The sequence below is a fragment of the Saccopteryx leptura genome, chromosome 2 (genome assembly GCF_036850995.1).
Source record: "Saccopteryx leptura isolate mSacLep1 chromosome 2, mSacLep1_pri_phased_curated, whole genome shotgun sequence".
In the NCBI taxonomy this organism is placed as follows: Eukaryota; Metazoa; Chordata; class Mammalia; order Chiroptera; family Emballonuridae; genus Saccopteryx; species Saccopteryx leptura.
The window spans coordinates 39399007-39424451 of NC_089504.1; the positions used below are offsets into that span (position 1 = coordinate 39399007).

Consider the following 25445-nt stretch of genomic DNA (forward strand, 5'->3'; position numbering starts at 1 on the left):
TGTCTCTGTCACACTCACACACACACAAAAATAAATTGGCTTGACCAGGCGGTGGCACAGTGGATAGAGCATCAGACTGGGACTCAGAGGAACCAGGTTTTAGGCCCTGAGGTTGCCGGCTTGAGTGCAGGCTCATCTGGTTTGAGCTCAGCTCACCAGCTTGAACCCAAGGTCATTGGCTTGAGCAAGGGGTCATTAGGTCTTCTGTAGCCCTCTGGTCAAGGCACATATGAGAAAGCAATCAATGAACAACAAAAGTGCTGAAACGAAGAATTGATGCTTCTCATCTCTCTCCCTTCCTGTCTGTCCCTATCTGTCCCTCTCTCTGTCTCTGTCACACACACACAAAAACTGTTTGCAACACCCATAACAGAGCTGGGCACATAGTGAGCATACAATAAACCTGAGGTCAAACTTGCCTACTATTCCTTTCATCTCTAGAATTTGCTAAGTTCTAATTTGGACATGTAGATGGGTGTTTACTGGTTCCCACAACTCCCTTGTAAGCAAATGTAAAAGAAATAATTTTGCAAGATAACAATATAACAATTGAAAGCATCACTTTTGGCCCTGGCAAGTTGGTTTAAAAGTAGAGCACTGGCCCAGCATGTAGATGTCCTGGGTAGGATTCCTGATCAGAGCACACAGAAGAAGCAACCATCTGCTTTTCCATCCCTCTCCCCTTCTCTGTCTCTTTCCCTATTGCAGTGGTGGCTTGAATGGTTCAAGCAAGTTGGCACTGGTTGCTGAGGTTGGCTCTATAACCTCGCCTCAGGTACAAAAATAGCTCGGTTTCCGAGCAAGAGTAGTGGCCCCAGATAGGCAGAGCATCGCCTGGTAAGGGGCTTGCCATGTAGATCCCGGTTGGGGCACGTGCGGTAGTCTCTCTTTGCCTCCCCATCTCTTATTTAGTATAGAAAAAAAAGCATCACTTTTAATTTAAAAAATATTTATTTTAAAAAAAGAAAGAAAAACCCACAACAGCCTGACCAAGCAGTGGTGCAGTGGAATGCTGAGTGTTAGAATCCATGGGAGTCCGAAAAGACCAGAGCAACAAGCTTTATTGAAAGGAAGAAAGGAACCCTGCCGGGCACTTTTCTGGAAAATTATTGCTTCTTCTGGAGAGAACTCAAGAAGAGAACCTTGTCAAGATAAGTCCCCCATCCAGTTAAGGAGGTTGTCAATTTCTGTGCTGTGAGGTCTGAACCAGGCGATGTTCCCAAAAACCTGAGTGAGGAAGTAAAAAAATTTTGTGAGGTAATAATTGTTGGTTGCTTGCTGCAAGTGCTGAGTGGACAGAGTGACATGGTGATACATGGTTTCCTGGATGAGCCTCATGAGACGTGATGGTCTGGATCCTCTCGAATGGAAGGACATGTGGAGATTTTTAGAGATAGGGAGCCTGTTGATGTAAGTTTCAGAAGGAATGAGTATGTGTGGTTTAAAAGGAAGGGGGTTTGGAGAACATTCAGGAAGGAACTTCTCAGGCTGAGGGGTGGCTTCTTCCTGCTGTCATCCCTACCTATTTGATATTTCCCTCCTGAAGTTCTCCTTTGGGTATTGGGGAAAAGGAGTGTTGGAGCATTTGATTGTAGATAATCCTAGAGATTTCTCTCATCCGGGCCTGTAGAAACTCGATAAAGAAGGGGGCAAGTGTTCGGATAAGGAGGGTTGTATAGTGGGGTGAAAGTTCTTCCATGGTAAAGTTAGAGATATTCTTTCCTGGCAGCCCTGGAGAGAGCAGTTACCTTGAGCTAAAAGAAATGTTTCATGTTCGTTTCTAGGCTCTTCTTCAGCCAAGAAGACCCAGCAATCTTGTGAAGACCCAGCAATCCCTTACTATGTGAAGAGTAAAAAGACTGAGAAGTGTTAAGAGGTGAATGCTATTCATTCTCCTAGTTTTTCAGGGATATGGGAGAGCTTTAGGGTTAGGGGACCTGTAAAGGTTGAAAGATAGGATTTAGGAGGTTTGCTGATATAGGGTTTCAGATTTTTCTGTTTCACAAGGGCAGGTTTCAGGGTTGGTGTGTAGGGTTAGGTAGATTTTTCCAATTTTCTGATTGGCGAAGGTCTGCATGCGGTTCTGTAAGAAACTAGTGAACAAACGTAAGAGGCAGGGTCCAAAAGTTAGAAAAATAAATAAGAGAGTGAGTGGACCAATGAAAGGCAATAGTCAAGACACCCAGTTTGTGTGAAACCACTGATTCCATGTTTACGAATTTACTGGGCTTCAGAGAGAGAAAGAGAGAGAGAGAGAGTAGGAATAAGACAGGGAAGTGGCCAGTCCCCCTGCCCTTAGACCTACTTTTATAGAAATTTTTAAAGTAACAAGAAGAGAAATTACTTGTATAGCTCATTTGGTCCTTAGATTTACGGGTAGTGTACTAGGAACTGGAAGAGGCTCATGGGGTGGGATTAGGTTGATATTTGGGGTGAGATAGATTAGGGCACAGGTTTTTGTCCAATTAGTAGGGAGACACCTATAGGTGTTGGTCCCATATGAGTAGAAAGCCCCTGATTGAATGAGGCAGGCTGAGAGGTGAATAGAGAATGGAAGGACAAGGGGTCGGTTTTGTTTCTTTGTTTCTGAGCTCCAGATGGTCAGGGTGGAGGAAAGAGTCACTCTTAGCAGCAGTGGGAGTTGTTAGGATCACGATGTGTGGACCTGTCCACGTGAAAGTCAGTCCTTGGGTGATGTAATGCTGGAAGCACCTCTTGAACAGTCTTTGAACAGTTTGCTGAGTAACCTGTAAATTCTGCAAGTACTTAGGAAAAGGGTGTTTACATTTCTACACTTTGCAGTTAGAGTTTAAGTCCTAGTGACCACTGCTTCTAACTGGAATTAGCAGCAGGTCCCAGCCTACAATAGGCATGGGCCATTGAGACAAGAGGAATAAAGGAGATACCCACAGTAGAGATCTTCAAGAGATAAATAAAACTCAAATATTCAGGCAAGGCATAGTAGATGGCTCTTGTGTTTACAAGAAATGAGATTAGTTTATCTGCCACTTGGAAGAAATACCTTAGGCTTGTGAATGATGTCCTTGGGCCTTCAGTGGCAATTCCCAGCATGCTGGCAAGGTGAGGTCACAGGTAGCTGGAGCAGGGCTAGAAGAGACTGAACCCTCCCTCCATAGAGCAAGGGGGCAGCTTACTTTCTCGTGTCCCTCTTTCCACAGCACAGACATATAAACCAGTGGGGCCGGGAAGCCTGGCAGGCTTCAGTTCAATGACCTTTATTCCACTCTGGAGCAGGGCCCTGATGGAATCCTATGAAGCCCTAAGGCACTGGAGCCTTTAAGAACATATGCCAAAAGCTGGTATTTCCTGACTTCTTCTTTTTTTTTTTTAAGGCACACTCTTAGGTAAGAGGTGTTTTTTTTTTTTAATTTTTATTTATTTTTATTCATTTTTAGAGAGGAGAGGGAGAGACAGAGAGAGATAGAAGAGAGACAGAGAGAGAGAAGGGGGGGAGGAGCTGGAAGCATCAACTCCCATATGTGCCTTGACCAGGCAAGCCCAGGGTTTCGAACCGGCAACCTCAGCATTTCCAGGTCGACGCTTTATCCACTGCGCCACCACAGGTCAGGCTTTCCTGACTTCTTTTAGGTCTTATTTGCTTTTTCTGTTACTTCCTTGGCCATTATAGACCTTAAAAGCCATGCTCAGAAGATCTCACTGAGGGTTTTGACTAAGAGAACAAAATTGGGAATCCAGTGTTTAAAGAAGCCTATTAGACTGAGGAAAGAAAGGATTTTTTTTTTTTTTTTTTTGTGGAAAGAAAGGATTTGATATGCAGTGGTAGGAGATTGGAGACTGCAGAGGGTCTGAGTTCGATCTAGGGTGAGACCTCAGGTTTTGGGGGTTAAGGCAATGCCCAGATAGACTATGGACTAAGAGTGAAGTTGAGCCTTAGTAGAGAAGACGTGATATCACTTCATAGCGAGGAAGTTAAGAAGGGTGGTGGTGTGTCTCCTTGAGGCAGGCATGGAGGGGCTGCAGAGGAGTAGGTTATCTACACATTGTAAGAGAGTACTAGTTTTGAGATTGCATGCTGCTAAATCCTGAGCTGGTGCCTGCCCAAACAGGTGTGGGCTGTTTTTGAACCGCTGGGGTAAGACAGTCCATGTAAATTGCTGGGCTGCATTAGTGTCTGGGTAAAGGCAAACAGAAAATAAGAGTCAAGGTGTAGAGGAATGGTAAAGAAGGCATTCTTGAGGTTTAGGATTGTGAAGTGAGTGGTATTTGAGGGAATGTGTGACAGTAACTTGTAGAGATTAGGGACTACTGGATGGAGGGGAATTACTGCCTCATTGATTAGGTGTAAGTCTTGTATGAGGCGATAAGCCCCTGAAGGTTTTTGAACAGGAGGATGGGGGTATTTCAGGGAGAGTCCGTGGGGATGAGTAAGTCTTGATTTAAGAGGTGGGTAATTATTGGTTTAAGGCCTTAAAAACAGACACAGTTACACATTAAACAAAGACTTCAGATACACATTATGAATTAAGGAATTTAAATGAGCACGCTTTACTTGTTTCAATTCAAATTATACTAGAGATATTTTCTGACAAAGAGACAAAACAGATTACTCACTCAAATAGCTTAATATTCAATTCTGCTTTTTTAAGTTTTTTTGAGATGGCAGGGAGTTGCCAGCATAGAGGGGAGGAAAAGAGAAAGCAGATAGATGGACAGTGTGAATAGCTAGATGGAAAAGAAGGAGGGTCAGCATCTGCAGGAGGAGGAGGAGGGGGTTGAAGTACTGGTGTGGCGCCGCATGGTCAGAGGAGTCAAAAGATTTAGAGTTCTGAAGAGAGGGGAGAGGATGAGGGGTAGTGGAAGGCACAGTCAGTCTCTGAGGAGGGGTAAGGATGGGTCAAAGAAAAAAAAAGAAACAGTTGAAGCCGGTTGGGTCAAGGAAGAAAAAGAGACAGAGCTGCCAGTCTGTAAGGAGGGAGGAGGGGTTTAAGAACACAGCGGAGAAGGGAGGGGCCCCTGGCCAGCAGGGGAGGAGAAAGACTGGTATTTGCAGGTGAATGAGAAAGAGGATTCAGCGAAGAGAGGGAAGGGGGCTTTCTGGAGGGAAGAGACTTGAGCAAAAGAGATTTGCAGAGGGACCAGAGAGGGGTCCCGAGAGAGGGGTGCCCCAGGGGTCAGGCAGGAGGGAGAGAGTTGGGAGTCTGCGGAGAAGGAAAGATTAGGAGCTGAGGTTTTAGGTGAGGTTTCTTTGGCCAAAAACAGCCTGCGGGCAGAACAAGTGATACAGAAATTAAGGACAGGAGAGAAGGTAGAAGGAAGCCTGCATGTAAGGAATTTCAGAAGCTTTCCCAGTCCGGTGGCAAAAGTTGTCAAGATCTCTCAGAATATTGTAATAGAATGTCCCATTTTCAGGCCAGTGGGAGTCATTGTCTAGTTTATATTGTGGCCAGGCTGTATGGCAAAATAAAATGAGTAGAAGACAGCCTAATGGGGTTTGGTCAGACGGCTTTGACTCCGAAGAGCCCAATGTTGAGATTAGTGATCTAGAGAGGGTGTCCCCGCCTCCAATCACAATCTCAAAGGAGAAAGCTCTCCTGGGAATGTGGAGTCATCCTAGTTAGGGGTCATCACCACCTAAGAAGGAGCTCAAAGAGAATGTGGAGGGATTTGGCTAAGCACTTATACTTTTGGAATGTGCTGTCCCTGGGACAGAAAAATGGCAAACTCCTCAAAATGTGAGGCTGACTGGAGAAAGTCATCCGACGATGGACTAGGGATTTATGGATCGAATTAAAGCCAACCAGGAGAGGGAAGGGAGAAACTCCTTACCTTTCTGATCTGGCAGGGGTTTAGGACAGGGTTAGACTGCCGGCCAATCAACCTACAATTACACGTCCAAAGAGAATCAGGGAGTAAGCCCGGGACGAGCTGCCGCTGCCCATTGCTTCCCTGGTTGTAAGTTTGGACGGCAAAGAGGGATCGTCCAGGCAGTCAGTACCCTTTCCTGGGTTTCGGCACCAAATGTTGGAATCCATGGGAGTCTGAAAAGACCAGAGCAACAGGCTTTATTGAAAGGAAGAAAGGAACCCTGCCGGGCACTTCTCTGGGGACAAGAGCACCAGTACAAGCTAGGGGGACTAATTTATAGGGTAAAAGGAGAGTCTCAAGCAAGTGGGTGTTGAATCAAAAGTCCTGATATGTCCGGAATGCTCCTCCTTGGGGTGGCTTGTCAGCTTCTTGGAATTCCTGTCTCAGGGGCGATAGTCCAGTAAGGGTGAGGTCTGACAGATAAGTGGAACATCAAGAGGGCAGTTTGGAATTCCTGGTAAATTCATGTATCTATCATTGAGGACCCAGGTTTGAAACCTGGAGGTTGCCAGCTTGAGTGCAACTCACCAGCTTGAGCGCAAGGCTGGGGATCATAGACATGGCCTGATGGATGCTGGCGTGAGCCCAAAGGTTGCTGGCTTGATCCCAAGGTCACTAGCTTGAGCAAGGGGTCACTGGCTCAGCTGGAGCCCCCTGGTCAGAGTACATATGAGAAAGGAATCAATGAACAACTAAAGTGCTGCAACAAAGAATTGATGCTTCTCATCTTTGTCCTGTCTGTCCCTATGTCTGTTTGTCTATCTCATGCCAAAGAAAACAAAAAGCCTGACCTGTTGCAGCACAGTGGGTAAAGCATCAACCTAGAATGCTCAAGTCACTGGTTTGAAGCTCTGGGCTATCGTGGTCAAGGCACATATGAGAAGCAGCTACGAGTTGATGCTTCCTGCTCCTACCCTCCCCCTTTCTCTCTCCTCTAAAATAAATAAATAAAATCTTAAAAATAAATAAATAAATCCATTAACTAGGTGAATATGTTCCCAATAAAAGAAAATTATATGTAAAAATAAATAAAATTAAAAATTATTGAATATGGTTATTATAATCTAGATCCTGCATAAGGTGCTAGAAATACAGACACAAAAGGACATAATTCCTGTCTCAAGAAGCTTATAGTGTAAGAGGGGTAGAGACAAGCAGAAATACTAATGATGCTGGAGAAAATAAAGCACTGTTTTTGAAATCAGAGAGGCCTGGGTCTGAATCCTGATTCTGAAATTTGGTAACAGTATGCTTTAAAAATATTTTTATTTATTGATTATTGGGCAAACAAGTGTGTTAGGCTTGCTTGCTTGTACTTTGCCTGATTGGTGCATGAGCATGGGGCAGCACCTCCTGTGTGTAGTCTACATAAGGCTACAGGTGCTTGCCCTCAGGGATGCAGACTGTAGATTGTGGATTGCCTGCCACCATTTTGGAAGGGTCATTTTTTGCTATTGTTCTCTGGAGAAGGTGTCTCCCACCCAAGGCCTGTTTGCTAGTCAGTCCTGAGAGAGTGGAAAGTGGTTTTCCCTGCCTGCCTGCTTGTCTGCTGTTGTGAGACTCTAATAAATGAAATGGCCCACCATTTTTCAGCTTCACAGTTCCTTTACTGTCTGTCTGAATTCAATGCAAATCTACATGGCCACGGCCACCAGCCCTACATTGATTTCAGAGAGAGAGAGAGAGAGAGAGAGAGAGAAGCATCAACTTGCAGTTGCTCTGCGTATGTGCTTTGACTAGGTAAACCCAGGGTTTTGAATTGGTGATCTCAGTATTTCAGATCAATGCTTTATCCACTGTGCCAGCACAGGTCAGGCAACAGTATGATTTTTAATGAACTCTTTCTGAGAGGTGATAATGATGATAATAATACTTCAGAGTTGCTGTGGAAAAATAATTTGTGGGAAACATTCTGCACTGGGGCTGCCACTTCACATATGCTCAATAAATATTAGTTTTCCTTCCTTTTTTAAAATTTATTTATTTATTATTTATTAATTTTGGAGAGGTGGGGGGAGAGTGAGAGAGAGAGAGAGAGAGAGAGGAGAAGCAGGGGAGGAGCAGGAAGCATCAACTCCCATATGTGCCTTGACCAGACAGGCCCAGGGCTTCAAATTGGCAACCTCAGTGTTCTAGGTTGATGCTTTACCCACTGCGCCACAGAGGTCAGTCCCTTCCTTTTATTTTTTTTGTATTTTTCTGAAGTTAGAAGCAGGGTGCCAGTCAGACAGACTCCCGCATGTGCCTGACTGGGATCCACCCGGCATGCCCACCAGGGGGCGATGCTCTGCCCATGAGGGGGCGTTGCTCTGTTGCAGCCAGAGCCACTCTAGCACCTGAGGTGGAGGCCGTGGAGCCATCCTCAGCGCCCGGGCCAACTTTGGTCCAATGGAGCCTTGGCTGCAGGAGGGGAAGAGAGAGAGAGAGAGATGGAGAGGGGGAAGGGTGGAGAAACAGATGGGCACTTCTCCTGTGTGCCCTGACCAGGAATTGAATCCAGGACTTCCACACGTCAGGCCAATGCTCTATTGAAGAGCCAACCGGCCAGGGCTTCCCTTCCCTTTTTTTAAACCACAAGCATTGGTGCAGCCTATCTCTGGAGCACCCCTATGCCGTTTTTCTCTCGCAGGTGCACATCTTTATTTTTTTCTCCTAAATTCTTAAGGGTCCCCCATGAGACTTGAAGCTAGGGGAGCAATGGAGAGTGGCAGCTTGTCCTGGGCTAACCCATTGAACCTGTCACCAAGGCCCCCTTTTCTCTGACTTTTCAGTGAGCTAAAGCAGCCCTGCTGTGCCTCACTTCTTTCACTGTGACTTTTACTTCTCATTGAGTGTTTTCAGCCTGGTGCGGATGGCCCACTTCTGTCCTAAAATGTTTCTAGAGAGCCAAACCAGAGCACCACTTAGGCTCTCTCCTGTTGCTTCTTCTACCCTAAGCCCGTGCCTTGTTTCACTGTTCCCAGCTTTAGTAAACATTTTCTCTCTCAAAAAAATTCTCCACAGGCCCTGGCCGGTTGGCTTAGTGGTAGAGCGTTGGCCTGGTGTGCAGGAGTCCTGGGTTTGATTCCCGGCCAGGGCACACAGGAGAAGCACCCATCTGCTTCTCCACCCCTCTCCCTCTCCTTCCTCTCTGTCTCTCTCTTCCCCTCCTGCAGCCGGGGCTCCATTGGAGCAAAGTTGGCCCGGGTGCTGAGTATGGCTCTGTGGCCTCTGCCTCAGGCGCTAGAATGGCTCTGATTGTGGCAGAGCGACGCCCCAGATGGGCAGAGCATCGCCCCCTGGTGGGCATGCCGGGTGGATCCCGGTTGGGTGCGTGCGGGAGTCTGTCTGACTGTCTCCCCGTTTCCAAATTCAGAAGAAAAAAAAATTCCCCACAAGCATTTAAACAAAAGTTTATTTATTGATTTTAGAGAGAGAGAGGAAGGGAAAGAAAGGGAGAGAGTGAGAGGGAGAGAGAGAGAGAGAAACATCGATCTGGTCTGATCTGTTCTTGTGTGTGCCCTGACTGGGGACTGAACCTGCAACCTTTGCATACTGAGATGATGCTCTAACCAACCAAGCTATCCAGCCAGAGGCCCACAAGCATTTACTGACTCCCTTCTCTGAGAATCATGAGAGGACTTAGAACAAGTACAAGATATGATTTTTCTGCTAACTTATAGTCTATTTAAATAGCAAGACCCACCTGACCTGTGGTGGCGCAGTGGATAAAGCGTCCACCTGAAAATGCTGAGGTCGCCGGTTCGAAACCCTGGGCTTGCCTGGTCAGGGCACATATGGGAGTTGATGCTTCCAGCTCCTCCCCCTTCTCTCTCTCTGTCTCTCTCTCTCCCTCTCTCTCTCTCCTCTCTAAAAATGAATAAATAAGTAAAAAAATTAAAAAAAATACAAAAAAATTAGCCTGACCTGTGGTGGCGCAGTGGATAAAGTGTTGACCTGGAATGCTGAGGTCGCTGGTTCAAAACCCTGCACTTCTCTGGTCAAGGCACATATGGGAGTTGATGCTTCCTGCTCCTCCCCCCCTTCTCTCTCTCTCTCTCTCTCTCACTCTCCTCTCTAAAATGAATAAATAAATAAAAATTAAAAAAAAAAATAAATAGCAAGACCCACATATTTGAAGAGGTAATAACACTGTGAGACTGGGAACCCTGGAAAGATAGGCCTAAATAGGGAGGTTGTGGAAAGACAGGTGGGAAAACAAACAAACAAAAAAGGAAAGGTAGGTGTTGGGGGGATAGTGCAGGTACAAAGCCATGAAGGTCTTGGGAAGCAGGAATGGAGGTGCTCCAATAAGTGGGAGACTGAAATAAAGTGGGACAGGTAGGATAAACTAAATTATAAAGGGTTTTGAGAAAAGTAGGCAGAGCTATTTTATACTTGTTTTCAAAATACAGTGTTGACTTTTGAACACAGAAATGACTTTTTTTTTTTTTAGATTTTACTATTGACTTTTAGAGAAAAGAGAGAGAGAAAGGTGGGGGTAGGAGTGGTAGGCATCAACTTGTAGTAGTTGTTTCTCTTATGTGCCTTGACCAGGCAATGATAGATAAAATGGCTACTCAGCCACCATCTTAATAAGGTGACCAATCGTCCTCCTTTAGGGAACGTAAGGTATTTTCCCCGCCGAGGAAGAAAGGGCATAGCCACAAAGGGTGGAATAGCAAAAGCTTTATTTAGTAGAGCGCATCCTGGATGAGGTTCTCTGGTGTGCAAAACAGGGGCCAGAGAAGTTGCGAGGATTCTTCCGCTGGGAGGTAATTTCTAAGGTCGGTAGGGTTATGTGAGTTGATATGACATGGTGAAATTTCATTGGCTGACAGACGGTAGTTCTTTTACAAAGGGCTCCAGGCCGTTTCTTTTTGGCGGGAATGGGTGTGGGCAGTTCCAGCCAAAGTTCCCGGGCCTGGTTCCTTATGTGACCTTCCCCCACTGCCAACTGACCTCACATTCCGACCTTTTATGTTAGATAGGGGCGCCTCTATTCGTCTGGCTACTTCCTGCTGCTTAGGGGTGTCATGGGGAAGGGAGGTTGGAAGGTGGTGCCTCTGAGGGGAGTCGCATATATGGGTGTAGGAGCATCTATTTGACCATGACTTGAGAAACCTCGTGGATGCAGTCCTGTAAGAATTTTAAAAAGAAGAGCAAATATGTGTAATATGCTGATAAGTAGAAGAGGACCTAGGATAGGGGCAGCCCAGGTGAGGATGGGTGGCTGCCACCAGGAGTTAAGTGGGTTGTAGGAGGAGAGGTCCTTGTGCAGTTTCTCTTGTAGATGGTTGAGGACCCTGATGCTTTCTTCCATTGGGCCAGTCTCATTGAACAGCATTGCTTCTTGCTTTAGCTCACTTCTGGATTCAGGTTTCTGATGGGAGGGACAAGAGCAACAGGAGGGTTTTCAGGGCCCAACCTTTTAGTGAGCCGGAGACGGGTAGGGCCCAGTGGTTCCGACTGCCAGCAGTCCTGCATGGGGACAAGCTTGAGGCGAGAGACATGGTACCAAGGTGTTTGCCCCAGGAGCTTGGCTGCAGTAGGAGTGTCAATATTACCATATGGGGTCTCATCCACCTGGGCTGTAGGGAGCCGAGCTGGAGCTCCCAGAAAAACCCTGTCTCCTGGCTGGAGGGGGACCGTTGGGTATGCTTCATCTGGACCCCCTATGGGAGGAAAGGTCCGGTCCACGTGTTCCCTGAGACGATAGAGTAAAGACAGAAAGGGGAGGTAGGTGGCAAGAGGAGGGGGGTTTGGCTAAGAGAGCAAAATTGGGAATTCAGTGTCTATTAGATCGAGGAAAGAAAGAATTTGGAGTGCGAGAAGGGGAATCCATCCAAACTACATGTCGGGTGGTATGCTAAGGGGAAAAGAAGTGGTCCCATCAATTCCTATAACCAAGACCCATGACGGAACTAGAGGTCCAGAGTGTGATGGCAAAACAGAGAAGGTAGCCCCCGTGTCCACAAGAAATGAGATGGACTTACCCGCTACCTGTAGTATTACCCTGGGCTCGGCGAGGGTGATGGGCGTCTCTGAGTCTGGGCCGTGTCAGTCATCCATGAGGCCTAGGAGTTCAAGTGGTGGGCCTGCCTGGCTGGCTTGGCTTCCCATTTGGGTGGCTTGCCATCCACGTAGAGAGGCACTGAGGAAGAGCCTATTGCTCAAAAGGGGCAATTGCTCTGCCAGTGACCGGGCTGCTTGCAGTTAGGGCAGGGCTTAGTAGGTGGTCTCGGGCAGGGGCACTGTCAGGACCAGTGACCCTCTTTGCTACATTTAAAGCAAGCTCCTGGTGGGGTTCCTCTTTGTGATCTGGACTTGGGTTTGCACTTTCTATGCCTTGCCCCTGTTGCTCTACTGGCCTCAGAGCTGCCATAAGAGCCTGGGTTTGGAACGTTACCTTCTGCTGCATGCGGGCCTGGTGAGCAGCCTAGGACTTTTCCTACCAGCCACGAATATTAAAAACTTTAAATGCCATGTTCACAGGTCTCGGATAGGGGTTTGGGGGCTGAGAATAAGAGGAGGGGGGCTTCTGGGGAGCCTGGCACCCAGATCCAGCTGGAAACGCCGGAGCCAGAGGCAGGACAGGGCCAGGCCTTCCTGCTAGAAGACTAGGGTTGAGTTGTGGGATCAGGAGCCCTGCAAACCCGTGTGAGGGCCAATGGCTAGTGGAGGAGGGCCTGAAAGGGGAGGGGCTTAAGAACACAGTGGAGAAGGGAGGGGCTCCTGGCCAGCAGGGGAGGGGGGCTTCCTGGAGGGAAGAGACTGGAGCAGTAGAGGTCCACAGAAAGACCAGAGAGGGGTCCCAAGAGAGGGGCACCCCTGGGGGTCAGGCAGGAGGGGGAGAGAGTTGGGGGTCAGTGAAGGAGGAAAGATCAGGAGTAGAAGGTTTAGGTGAGGTTTCTCTGGCCAAAAAAGGCCTGCGCCGTAGAACAGGCGGCATAGAGATTAGGATGGGAGCGCAAATACTATAAACCCTGAATGTAAGGGATCTCCAACCATTTCCCAGTTCCTTGGCAATAGTTAAATTGGTGGTGTTAAAATCGAACGTCCCTCAGGAGTCCACCTGGTTTAATTATCCAGTGGGTATTGTGGCCTGGCCATGGTGGAGATCAGTTTCTTCTTCTTTAGGGAGGGAGAGATTCTGGATAAGGCACTCCAGGAGTGTTTTTGAGTTAGGTTTAGATTCCTGTGCCTCTATGGCCACCCTCAGCCCTAGGAGCGATCAGAGATGAGAATTGGCGTCCTGCAACTCAAGCTCTGGTCAACAGACGGTTAGGTAGAGTGAGTGTCTGGGACATCTCCACGGGCACACATGCACTCAGAATGGATAAGAGGTCCCTGACGCAGCTGCAATTACGGACAGGGAGTCTCGGCGTAAAGAACTGAGGGGAGGCTGGAGGCAGGGGACTTACCGCAACATGTGCCAAAGTGGGTAGGAGGTCGGAGGTCCTGGTTCTTCCTCGGAAGGGAAGGGGAAAGGAGTGGCCCCAGAAGGCTTCAAGCTGCTCCCGGGTTTTGACCCCAAATGTAAGGTATTTTCCCTGCAGAGAAAGAAAAAAGGGCATAGCCATGAAGTGTGGAACAGCAAAAACTTTATTTAGTAGAGTGCTTCCCAGATGAGGTTCTCTGGTCTGCGAGACAGGGGCCAGAGAAGTCGTGCAAATTCTTCCGCTGTGGGGTAATTTATAGGGTCGGTAGGGTGATGGTAAGTTGATATGAGGTGGTGAAATTTTATTGGCTGACAGACAGTCGTTCTTTTTCAAATGGCTCCGAGCCATTTCTTTTTGGCGGGCATGGGTGTGGGCAGTTCCAGCCAAAGTTCCCAGGCCTGGTTCCTCACATGACCTTCCCCCATTGCCCACCGACCTCACAGGGAGGACAGTTCTTCTTTTGTAAGTTTCATCCTCCCTGGAAAAGTGTCCTCCTACATGTTGTCCTTTTTGATATTAGAAGGCTAATCTGTAAATGTCCGTATTTGATCTATGCAGAGTCGACCCATTGTGTGTGATCTGAGGTATATGTATTTGACCTGACGATTCGTCAAGGATCAGTACAGTGTGGCGAGACTCAGTTATGAGACACACGTGCTCCACATGGGAGACCCTGAGAGAGTGCGCGATATACCAAGCATGCAAATGGCTTTGTGTACTTCTTACTGAAACACGAAATGGCACATACGACATTATAGACTCACAATTATTTCTCAGTGAATATTCAATCATACAGGTAAGCACAATTCACGTTTTATTAGTTCATTATCTATTTAATAATTTCCAAATACGTAAAATTTTATTTACAAGTATTTTCCCGAAATTCGTTTTAAAGTGGAAATCTAACCTCAAACCATATCTATTAATAACGCATTTTGAGCCTGACCAGGCGGTGGCGCAGTGGATAAAGCGTTGGACTGGGATGCCGAGGACCCAGGTTCGAGACCCTGAGGTTGCCAGTTTGAGCGCGCGGGCTCATCTGGCTTGAGCAAATTAAAAACACACTCACCAGCTTAGACCTAAGGTCACTGGCTCAAACAAGGGGTTACTCGGTCTGCTGAAGGCCCGCGGTCAAGGCACATATGAGAAAGCAATCAATGAACAACTAAGGTGTCGCAACGAAAAACTGATGATTGATGCTTCTCATCTCTCTCCGTTCCTGTCTGTCTGTCCCTATCTATCCCTCTCTCTGACTCTCTCTCTCTGTCCCTGTAAAGAAAAATAAATAAGTAAATAACGCATTTTGATTAATTAGTTGCATAAAATAGATGTTTTTAAATTAAAAAATGATAAATATGCCTGAATATCACCCCAAATTAGTGGTTTTGTTTGATATTTAGTTTGTTAATTTAGCTTCCAGAAAATTCGTCTACCATGAGGTAACGTTTTCAGTTGCTAATGTGCTTGCATTGTTCATGTAGCTCCATATTTTATTTTATTTATTTTTATTTTTTTATTTTATTTTTAATTTTAAATTTCATTTAAGGGATGGAAAAATCAAAAAAGAGAAAATGCCATTTCAACGATAAATTGAAAAGGAATTTCCATTCCTCATATCAAAGAAAGATATCACTGTTTTCTGCAATATTTGCAGCGGAGATTTTTGTATTGTAGTTGGGGGCAGAGCAGCGATAATGAAACACTTGACCACTAATAAACAGAAGCAATCATCAGATGCACCAGCTTCCAGTTACAAAGTAATAAGTTTTTTTAAAACTTCAAATTATTCTGAAGATGAAAAACAGTTGGCTGCAATGGAGAAAACATTTGCATTTCATACCATAATTCACAAAGTTTTTGTAGTATGGATTGTACAACTAAATTATTGAAAATTTTTATGTGCCAGGACAAAATAGGCTATTTTGAAATCAGTATTTAAAAAATTACTGTGACAAAATACTTACAGAGGACTTGGAAACTGCAGCATTTGTAATGATTTATCTGGTGCATCAAATCATAGTGAAATTAAATTGTATCCAATAATAAGATATTTTAATGTTACCAAGGGCATTCAAGTAAAAATTTTAAATTTAGAATCCATTGGGGGTGAAACTTCTGAAACTTTGTCAAACCATCTATACAGAGTACTAAATGAAAACAATTTGAAATCCAAAATTGTTGCACTGATGGCTGATAATACAAATACCTGTACAAATTTTGGTGGGTGAAGATGCAAAGGGGTGAATAATGTGTATGTAAAATTACAAGAGTTACTGCAAAAGAAAATACTAAGAATAGGTTGTAATGCACATATATATTTTTTTATACAGGGACAGAGAGAGAGTCAGAGAGAGGGATAGATAGGGACAGACAGACAGGAATGGAGAGAGATGAGAAGTATCAATCATCAGTTTTTCGTTGGGACACCTTAGTTGTTCACTGATTGCTTTCCCATATGTGTCTTGACCTTGGGCCTTCAGCAGACCGAGTAACCCCGTGCTGGAGCCAGCAGTCTTGGGTCCAAATTGGTGAGCATTTTGCTCAAGCCAGATGAGCCTGTGCTCAAGCTGGTGACCTCGGGGTCTCGAACGTGGGTCCTTCCGCATCCCAGTCCGACGCTCTATCCACTGCGCCACCGCCTGGTCAGGAGTAATGCACATGTTTTGTCAAATGCAATCAACATAGCATCATGTGCCATGCCAGTTGATGTAGAAGTAATAACTACAATTTATTTGCATTTTAGTCATTTTACTGTTCTTGTTGTTAATTTAAAACAATTTTGTGAAGAAGCAAATGTTGAATACAAAAAACTTTTAGGATATTTAAAAGTTAGATGGCTTGCTCTAACACCTGCTATAGAGCGTGTTCTATAATTATTTGAGCCTCTCCATTCATATATATATATATATTTTTTTTTTTTGTATTTTTCCGAAGCTGGAAACGGGGAGAGACAGTCAGACAGACTCCCGCATGCGCCTGACCGGGATCCACCCGGCACGCCCACCAGGGGCGACGCTCTGCCCACCAGGGGGCGATGCTCTGCCCCTCCGGGGCGTCGCTCTGCCAGAACCAGAGCCACTCTAGCGCCTGGGGCAGAGGCCAAGGAGCCATCCCCAGCGCCCGGGCCATCTTTGCTCCAATGGAGCCTTGGCTGCGGGAGGGGGAGAGAGAGACAGAGAGGAAGGAGAGGGGGGCGGGGGTGGAGAAGCAAATGGGCGCTTCTCCTATGTGCCCTGGCCAGGAATCGAACCCGGGTCCCCCGCACGCCAGGCTGACGCTCTATCGCTGAGCCAACCAGCCAGGGCCTCCATTCATATTTTTTAAGTTTAGACAAATGCCTAAAATCCTGGAATAGTTTTTAATAATAAACTATCTGAGATAATAATGATTTTTGTTTTTTTTTTTCATTTTTTTTTCTGAAGTTGGAAACAGGGAGAGACAGTCAGACAGACTCCCGCATGCGCCCGACCGGGATCCACCCGGCACGCCCACCATGGGGCGACACTCTGCCCACCAGGGGGCAATGCTCTGCCCATCCTGGGCGTCGCCATGTTGCGACCAGAGCCACTCTAGCGCCTGAGGCAGAGGCCACAGAGCCATCCCCAGCGCCCGGGCCATGTTTGCTCCAATGGAGCCTCGGCTGCGGGAGGGGAAGAGAGAGACAGAGAGGAAAGCGCGGCGGAGGGGTGGAGAAGCAAATGGGCGCTTCTCCTGTGTGCCCTGGCCGGGAATCGAACCCGGGTCCTCCGCACGCTAGGCCGACGCTCTACCGCTGAGCCAACCGGCCAGGGCAATAATGTATTTTGTACATAATCAAGCATCTATTCACAAAACAATTCAAAAGATTGAAGGTGCCTGACCAGGTGGTGGCGCAGTGGATAGAGTGTTGGACTGGGATGCGGAAGGACCCAGGTTCGAGACCCTGAGGTTGCCAGCTTGAGCGCGGGCTCATCTGGCTTGAGCAAAGAGCTCACCAGCTTGGACCCAAGATCGCTGGCTCCAGCTGGGGGTTACTCGGTCTGCTGAAGGCCCGCGGTCAAGGCACCTGTGAGAAAGCAATCAATGAACAACTAAGAAGTCGCAACGCACAACGCAACGAGAAACTGATGATTGATGCTTCTCATCTCTCTCCATTCCTGTCTGTCTATCCCTGTCTATCTCTGCCTCTGTAAAAAAAAAAAAAAAAAAAAAAAGATTGAAGGTGAACGTATTTCAGCTATGGAAGTTACTTTATCCTTCAATATAAATCTCGTTTTGAAAAAAAATTCCTTCCTTTAAGTATAAAAAAAAATTGTCAGACTTAGAGGAATCAAATCTGGGCATAACAGAAAAGTTTATCAAGAAGTGCAGAATTTTTACCAGACATGTTTTCAATATATCAAAAATGGTCTGAAACAAATATCACGGGAAATAACAGTTTTCAATGGTGTTTTTTTACTTCATTGCAAGTATATTGGACAGATATTGAATCTTGTCTTGAGTTTTTATCTAAAGAAATGTCAGACATCTAAATAGACGACAATTGTCTCTTTGAAGAAATTAGAAGACTGAATATATCTTTAAATTCTGAAAAATTAATACAATGGGAAAATGAACACATCGAAATTGATAAAAGATGGGTGGAAATATTCAGTCATTTCAAAAATTAACATATTCCATGTGGAAATTTATTTATTCTTGTTCAATTTACATTGTGCTGTCCTGGAACTAATGCAGCAGTTGAGTTTTATCAATTGCTAATGACTTTTGGACAAGTGAGAAATTGAGATTGAATGTTGATATTCTAGCTGCAGCACTTGCCGTAAAATTCAATATGAAGGATATTTCTTGTTCAGATATTTCCAATATATTGTTACAAGATGATACATTGACCAAAAATATTTATTCAATGGAAAATTTTTTCTTATAATTATTATTAAAAATTAATAGGCATGTAAGCATAATTACAATATAAAATATTACAAATGTTTTTTATTATGCATTTATCATATTATAGTGCAGGGTCCCCAAACTACGGCCCGCGGGCCGCATGCGGCCCCCTGAGGCCATTTATCCGGCCCCGCCTTACTTCTGGAAGAAGCACCTCTTTCATTGGTGGTCATTGAGAGGAGCACATTGACCATCTCATTAGCCAAAAGCAAACCCATAGTTCCCATTGAAATACTGGTCAGTTTGTTGATTTAAATTTACTTGTTCTTTATTTTAAATATTGTATTTGTTCCCGTTTTGGTTTTTTTTTACTTTAAAATAAGATATGTGCAGTGTGCATAGGGATTTGTTCATAGTTTTTTTTATAGTCCGGCCCTCCAACAGTTTGAGGGACAGTGAACTGACCCCCTGTGTAAAACCTGTTATAGTGTATTATTGTTGCAATGAATAAAATATTTCTTTTATTTACGATATTGTTTTCTTCAATTTATTTTTGTTCTCTTCACTGTAGAAAAGTTGGTCACCTTCATCTTAAGAACAATGCAAGTCTGAGCCACATTACTGAGTAAGGAAGTCCTTCTTCCTCCTTCAGGCCTGCATTGTTCTTAAGATCGTGGCTGAGTAGCCATTTTATTATTATTATTATTATTATTATTTTTTGTATTTTTCTGAAGCTGGAAACGGGGAGAGACAGTCAGACAGACTCCCGCATGTGCCCGACTGGGCTCCACCCGGCACGCCCACCAGGGGGCGACGCTCTGCCCATCTGGGGCGTCGCTCTGTTGCGACCAGAGCCACTCTAGCGCCTGGGGCAGAGGCCAAGGAGTCATCCCAGCGCCCAGGCCATCTTTACTCCAATGGAGCCTCGGCTGCGGGAGGGGAAGAGAGAGACAGAGAGGGGGAGGGGTGGAGAAGCAGATGGGCGCCTCTCCTGTGTGCCTTGGCCGGGAATCGAACCCGGAACTTCCGCACGCCAGGCCGACACTCTACCACTGAGCCAACCGGCCAGGGCCAGTAGCCATTTTATTTATCAGGCAAGTCTGGGGTTTCGAACGGGTGACCTTAGCATTTCAGGTCCATGCTTTATTGACTACTCCACCACAGGTCTGGCATGTATTTTTATTTTATTTTAATTTTTTTCTTTTAGGTGGGAGGAAGGGAGATAGTGAGGCAGACTCTGCATGTAACCCTATGGACCAGGATCCACCCAGCAACCCCATCTGGGGCCAATGCTCAAGTGCCATGTTATTTTTAGCACCTGAGGCTGATGTGCTCCAAGGGAGCTATCCTCAGTGCCCAGAGCCATGCTCAAACCAATAAATAGAATAACTGGCTGTGGGAGATGAAGAGAGAGGGAGAGAAAGGAAAAATGAAAGGCGGTAGGAGCAGATGGTTGCTTCTCTTGTGTGCCCTACTGGGAATTGAACCCAGGACAACCATAGACTGGGCTGATGCTCTATCCATTGAGCCACTGGCCAGGGCCTAATTTTAATTTTTATTTATTGATTTTAACGGGGGGGGGGGGGGAGATAGAAACATTGATCTATTCCTGTATGTGCTCTGACCAGGTATTGAACCAGCAACTTCTGTGCTTCAGGACAATGCTCTAAGGAACTAAGCTACCAGGCCAGGGCCAGTAGTGACATGTTTAAAAATTGAATTTCTGCCCTGGACAGTTGGCTCAGCGGTAGAGCATCGGCCCGGCATGTGGAAGTCCAGGGTTCAATTCCAGGTCAGGGCACAGAGGAGAAGTGCCCATCTGCTTCTCCACTCTTCCCCCTCTCTTTCCTCTCTATCTCTCTCTTCCCCTCCCGCAGCCAAGGCTCCATTGGAGCAAAGTTGGCTCTGGTGCTGAGAATGGCTCCATGGCCTTTGCCTCAGATGGTAGAATGGCTCTGGCCACAACGGAGCAACGCCCCAGATGGGCCGAGCATTGCTTCCTGGTGGGCATGCTGGGTGGCTCCGGGTCGGGCGCATGTGGGAGTCTGTCTGACTGCCTCCCTGCTTCTAACCGGAAAAATAAAAAAAATAAAAAGTCGGCCCTGGCCAGTTGGCTCAGTGGTAGAGCTTCGGCCTGGTGTGCGGGGGACCCGGGTTCGATTTCCGGCCAGGGCACATAGGAGAGGCGCCCATTTGCTTCTCCACCCCCCCTCCTTCCTCTCTGTCTCTCTCTTCCCCTCCTGTAGCCAGGGCTCCATTGGAGCGGGGATGGCCTGGGCGCTGGGGATGGCTCCTTGGCCTCTGCCCTGGGCGCTAGGGTGGCTCTGGTTGCGGCGGAGCGGCACCCCAGAGGGGCAGAGCGTCGCCCCCTGGTGGGCAGAGCGTTGCCCCTGGTGGGTGTGCCAGGTGGATCCCGGTCGGGCGCATGCGGGAGTCTGTCTTTCCCCATTTCCAGCTTCAGAAAAAAATAAAATAAAATAAAATAAATAAAAAGTCAAATTTCTGCCAGATCAGATGGTAGCACAGTGGATAGAACATCAACATGGGATGATGAAGGACCCAGGTTCAAAACCTTGAGCTTGCCAGCTTGAGTGTGGGATCATAGATGTGACCCCATGGTTGCTAGCTTGAAGCCCAAGGTCTCTGGCTTGAGCCTAAGTTTGCTGGCTTGAGCAAGGGGTCACTGGCTCTGCTGTAGCCCACCAGTCAAGGCAGCTCTCTGTGACACACACAAAATTTTTTATATATAATTATATATATGTCATGAACCAGCGTGACTAGTAATTCCAGGTCCTGAGTGGGAATGGCATAGAATTAAGAAAATACGCTTAAATAATTAAAGAATGGGTTCGGGAGGGCTCTGCAATTGCTGCTGGCAAGAAGAGAGCGTGCCAAAAACCGCATCTTGCTTTATTTATAGGGTAAGTGGGCCATTAGCAAATAATGAGATCTCTGATTACATTTTCAAGGCAACTTAAGAATTTTTCTTTTTTTTTTTACAGAGACAGAGAGAGAGTCAGAGAGAGGGACAGATCGGGACAGACAGACAGGAATGGAGAGAGATAAGAAGCATTAATCATTAGTTTTTTGTTGTGACACCTTAGTTGTTTATTGATTGCTTTCTCATATGTGCCTTGACTGTGGGGCTACAGCAGACCAAGTAACCCCTTGCTCAAGCCAGCGACCTTGGGTCCAAGCTGGTGAGCTTTGCTCAAACCAGATGAGCCCGTGCTCAAGCTGGCGACCTCGGGGTCTCGAACCTGGGTCCTCCGCATCCCAGTCCTATGCTCTATCCACTGCGCCACTGCCTGGTCAGGTGCAACCTAAGAATTTTTACCAAGTGCAGAAAACCTCCACCATACTTAATATCTTAACTTTACACAAAGAAGAAACTTGCCTCCAGTCTTTCTGGGGGACATGGAGGCTAGGATGAGTAAAAACAATCCAGCACCACAGCTTAACAGCCTTTAGTAACTTCATAGAACAAGTGAGGTGGGTGGTTGGGCAGACTGTTAGCTTATAGCCAGTTCCCCACACCTCTGTCCCCCCAAAATCTAAACTGCAAAAACCCTGTTGACTTTTTTGGTCCCCAACATATATATATTTTAGTGAGGGAGAGACAGAGACAGACAGGGAGGGAGAGATGAGAAGCATCAACTCCTAGTTTAGCCACTTTAGTTGTTTATCAATTGCTTTCTCATATGTGCCTTGACGAGGGGGCAGGGGTCTACAGCAGAGCGAGTGAGTGACCCCTTGTTCAAGCCAGCGACCTTGGGCTTCAAGCTAGGTAACTTTGGGCTCAAGGCAGCAACCATGGGGTCACGTCTGTGATCCCATGCTCAAGCCGGTGACCCCGCACTCAAGCTGGTGAGCCTGCGCTCAAGCCAGTGACCTTGTGCTTTCAAACCTGGGTCCTCTGCATCCCAGTCCGATGCTCTATCCACTGTACTACCACCTGGTCAGGCTCTTGATGCATTTAAAAATGCCCTCACTCTCTCTAGCCTAATCAGTGGTGGCTCAGGGAATACAATATTGACCTGGGACCCAGGTTCAAAACCTCCAGGTCACAGGCTTGAGCTTGGGCTCATCTGGCTTGAGCACAGGCTCATCAACTTGAACGCAAGGTTGCTGATTTGAGTGTGGGATTATCAACATGATCCCATGGTTGCTGACTTGAGCCCAAAGGTCACTGGCTTGAGTCCAAGGTTGCTGGCTAGAGCAAGGGGTCACTGGCTCAGCTGGAGAACTCTGGTCAAGGCATGTATGAGAAGCAATCGATGAACAAATAAAATGCTGCAACTGGCCCTGGCCGGTTGGCTCAGTGGTAGAGCGTCAGCCTGGCGTGCGGGAGTCCCGGGTTTGATTCCCAGCCAGGACACACAGGAGAGGCACCCATCTGCTTCTCCACCCCTCCCCCTCTCCTTCCTCTCTGTCTCTCTCTTCCCCTCCTGCAGCCAGGGCTCCATTGGAGCAGAGATAGCCCAGGCGCTGAGGATGGCTCTGTGGCCTCTGCCTCAGGCGCTAGAATGGCTCTGGTCGCAACAGAGCAACGCCCCAGATGGGCAGATCATCACCCCCTGTTGGGCATGCCGGGTGGATACAGGTCAGGTGCATGCGGGAGTCTGTCTGACTGCCTCCCTGTTTCCAACTTCAGAAAAATACCAAAAAAAAAAAAAAAAAAAAAAAAGTGCTGCAACTATGAGTTGATGCTTCTCATCTGTCTCTCACTAAAATATATATATATACACATATATATACATACACATATATACATTTTTATGTATTTATTGATTTGAGAGAGAGAACTACATCTATTTGTTGTTCCACTTGTTCATGCATTCATTAGTTGATTGCTGTATGTGCCCTGATGGAGGATTGAACTCACAACCTTGGCACATGGGGAAAATGCTCTAACCAACTTATCTAGCCAGCCAGGGCCCTGCTCTAAATGTTTTGTTTAAACTTTTTTTCAGTTTGTTAGAATGTAGTCGCCATACACCAAGGTTGTAGGTTTGGAATCCTGAGGTTGCCAGTTTGAGTGTGGGGGTCACTGATGTGACACGGGATCATCCATGATCCCAAGGTCACTGGCTTGGTTAGAGACCCCCCAAGGCATGTATAAGAAGCAATCAATAAACAGTTAAAGTGATGCAACTACAAGTTGATGCTTCTCATCTCTCTGATCCCTCACTCTCTTCCTTCCTGTCTGTCAAATCAATAAAAATAAAAAAATTAATTAATAGAAAAGGAGCTCTCCCTTCAGGGATCACACCCAAACCTTTCCCCTTTTTCTCCTCCTCTTCTTCTTCCCCCTAGGTGCATTTTCCTTGCTTCTCTCTTTCTCTTAAGATCTAGGGAACCCCATAAGATTTGCAACCAGGGGAGCAGTGGGCAGTGGCAGCTGTCCTGGGCTAACTCCCTGCACCTGTCTCCAAGGCCCTCTCTTCTCTGACTTCTGCACAATAAATTCCTCCGTGCTGCAAAAATAAATAAACTTTTTAAAATTAGAAGAGAACGTTTATTTAGAAAGTTAGACACGTAGTAGACGTGAGCCAGCTGGGCTGCACAGGCACAGGAAACAAGTTACAGAAGCAAACGAAGTATCCTTGGAATTTAGGGGAGAGAGAAAGGCAAAGGTTAAGAGTCTGGGTGGGGAGGGGGCATACTCTTGAAAGGAAGCATAAATCTAAACATATTTATTTATTTATTTATTTTTAAGAGAGAGAAGGGGGTGGCAAGAGGGGCAAGAAGCATCAACTTATAGTAGCTGCTTCTTATATGTGACTTGACCCAGCAAGCCCAAGGGTTTGAACCAGCGACCTCAGCATTCCAGGTCCATGCTTTATCCACTGCGCAACCACAGGTCAGACAACCTAAACATTTTTTTTTTTTTTTAGCAAAGGAGACAGAGACTGAGAGAGAGACAGGTAGGGACAGACAGGAAGAAAGACAAGAAGCATCAATTCTTCATTGCGGCACCTTAGTTGTTCATTGATTGTTTTCTCATATGTGCCTTGACTAGGGGGCTCCAGCCAAGCCAGTGACCTTTGCTCTAGCTATAACGTCCTTAGGCTCAAGTCAGCAACCTTGGCATTTTGAACCTGGGTCCTCTGTATCTGAGGCTGATGCTCTATCAACTGTGCCACTGCCTGGTCAGGCCCCAACCTAAACGTTTTTTATATATATATATTTTTTTTTTTTAAATTTTTTTTTATTATTTTCACTATATTTTTTTCTTTTCTTTTTTTTAGATTTTATTTATTTATTTTAGAGATGGGAGGAGAGGAGAAGAGAGGAGAGGAGAAGAGAGAGAGAGAGAAAGAAAGGGGAGGAGCAGGAAGCATCAACTCCCATATGCGCCTTGACCAGGCAAGCCCGGGGTTTTGAACCAGTGATCTCAGCATTTCAAGTCGACACTTTATCCCACTGCGCCACCACAGGTCAGGCCGTTTTTTATATTTTTGTGTGGCAGAGACAGAGAGTCAGAGACAGGGACAGATAGACAGGAAGGAAGAGAGATGAGAAACATCAATTCTTTGTTCTGGCTCCTTAGTTGTTCATTGATTGATTTCTCATATGTGCCTTGATCGGGGGCTACAGCAGACCGAGTGACCCTTTGCTCGAGCCAGCGACCTTGGGCTCAAGCTGGTGATCCTTGCTCAAACCAGATGAGCCCGCGCTCAAGCTGGCGACCTCAGGGTCTCAAACCTGGGTCCTCCACATCCCAGTCCAACGCTCTATCCACTGAGCCACTGACTGACCAGGTCCTAAACGTTTGTAGTTTTTTTTTTTTACAGAGCCAGAGTCAGAGAGAGGGATAGATAGGGACAGACAGGCAGGAACGGAGAGATGAGAAGCATCAATCATCAGTTTTTCGTTGTGGCACTTTAGTTGTTCATTGATTGCTTTCTCTTATGTGCCTTGACTGTGGGCCTTCAGCAGACCAAGTAACCCCTTGCTCGAGCCAGTGACCTTGGGTCCAAGCCGGTGAGCTTTTGCTCAAACCCAATGAGTCTGCGCTCAAGCTGAAGACCTCAGGGACTCGAACCTAGCTCCTCTGCATCCCAGTCCGACGCTCTATACACTGCGTCACCGCCTGGTCAGGTCCTAAACGTTTCTTAAATCACAAAGGTTAGACCTGAGTATTAAAGGCAACTAAATTTTTTTTTTTCTCCATTTTTCCAAAGCTGGAAACGGGGAGGCAGTCAGACAGACTCTGCATGCGCCCGACCGGGATCCACCTGGCATGCCAGGTTTTGGCTTTTTATACCTAATAGTATAAAGCAAGTATTTTCTCATGTCCTGGCA

General features: G+C 46.4%; 1 long non-coding RNA gene across 1 annotated transcript in view; it reads right to left on the reverse strand.

The window, feature by feature from the left end:
- Positions 1–1066: 1066 nt before the first annotated feature.
- Positions 1067–25445, reverse strand: part of LOC136394536 (uncharacterized) — a 35994-nt gene continuing 11615 nt past the window's right edge. Inside the window, exons 2-4 of the long non-coding RNA XR_010749205.1 lie at positions 13251–13379; positions 5809–6020; positions 1067–1227 (exon numbers count right to left, since the gene is read on the reverse strand). This is a non-coding gene — a long non-coding RNA (uncharacterized lncRNA). The remainder of the gene's footprint in view (positions 1228–5808; positions 6021–13250; positions 13380–25445) is intronic.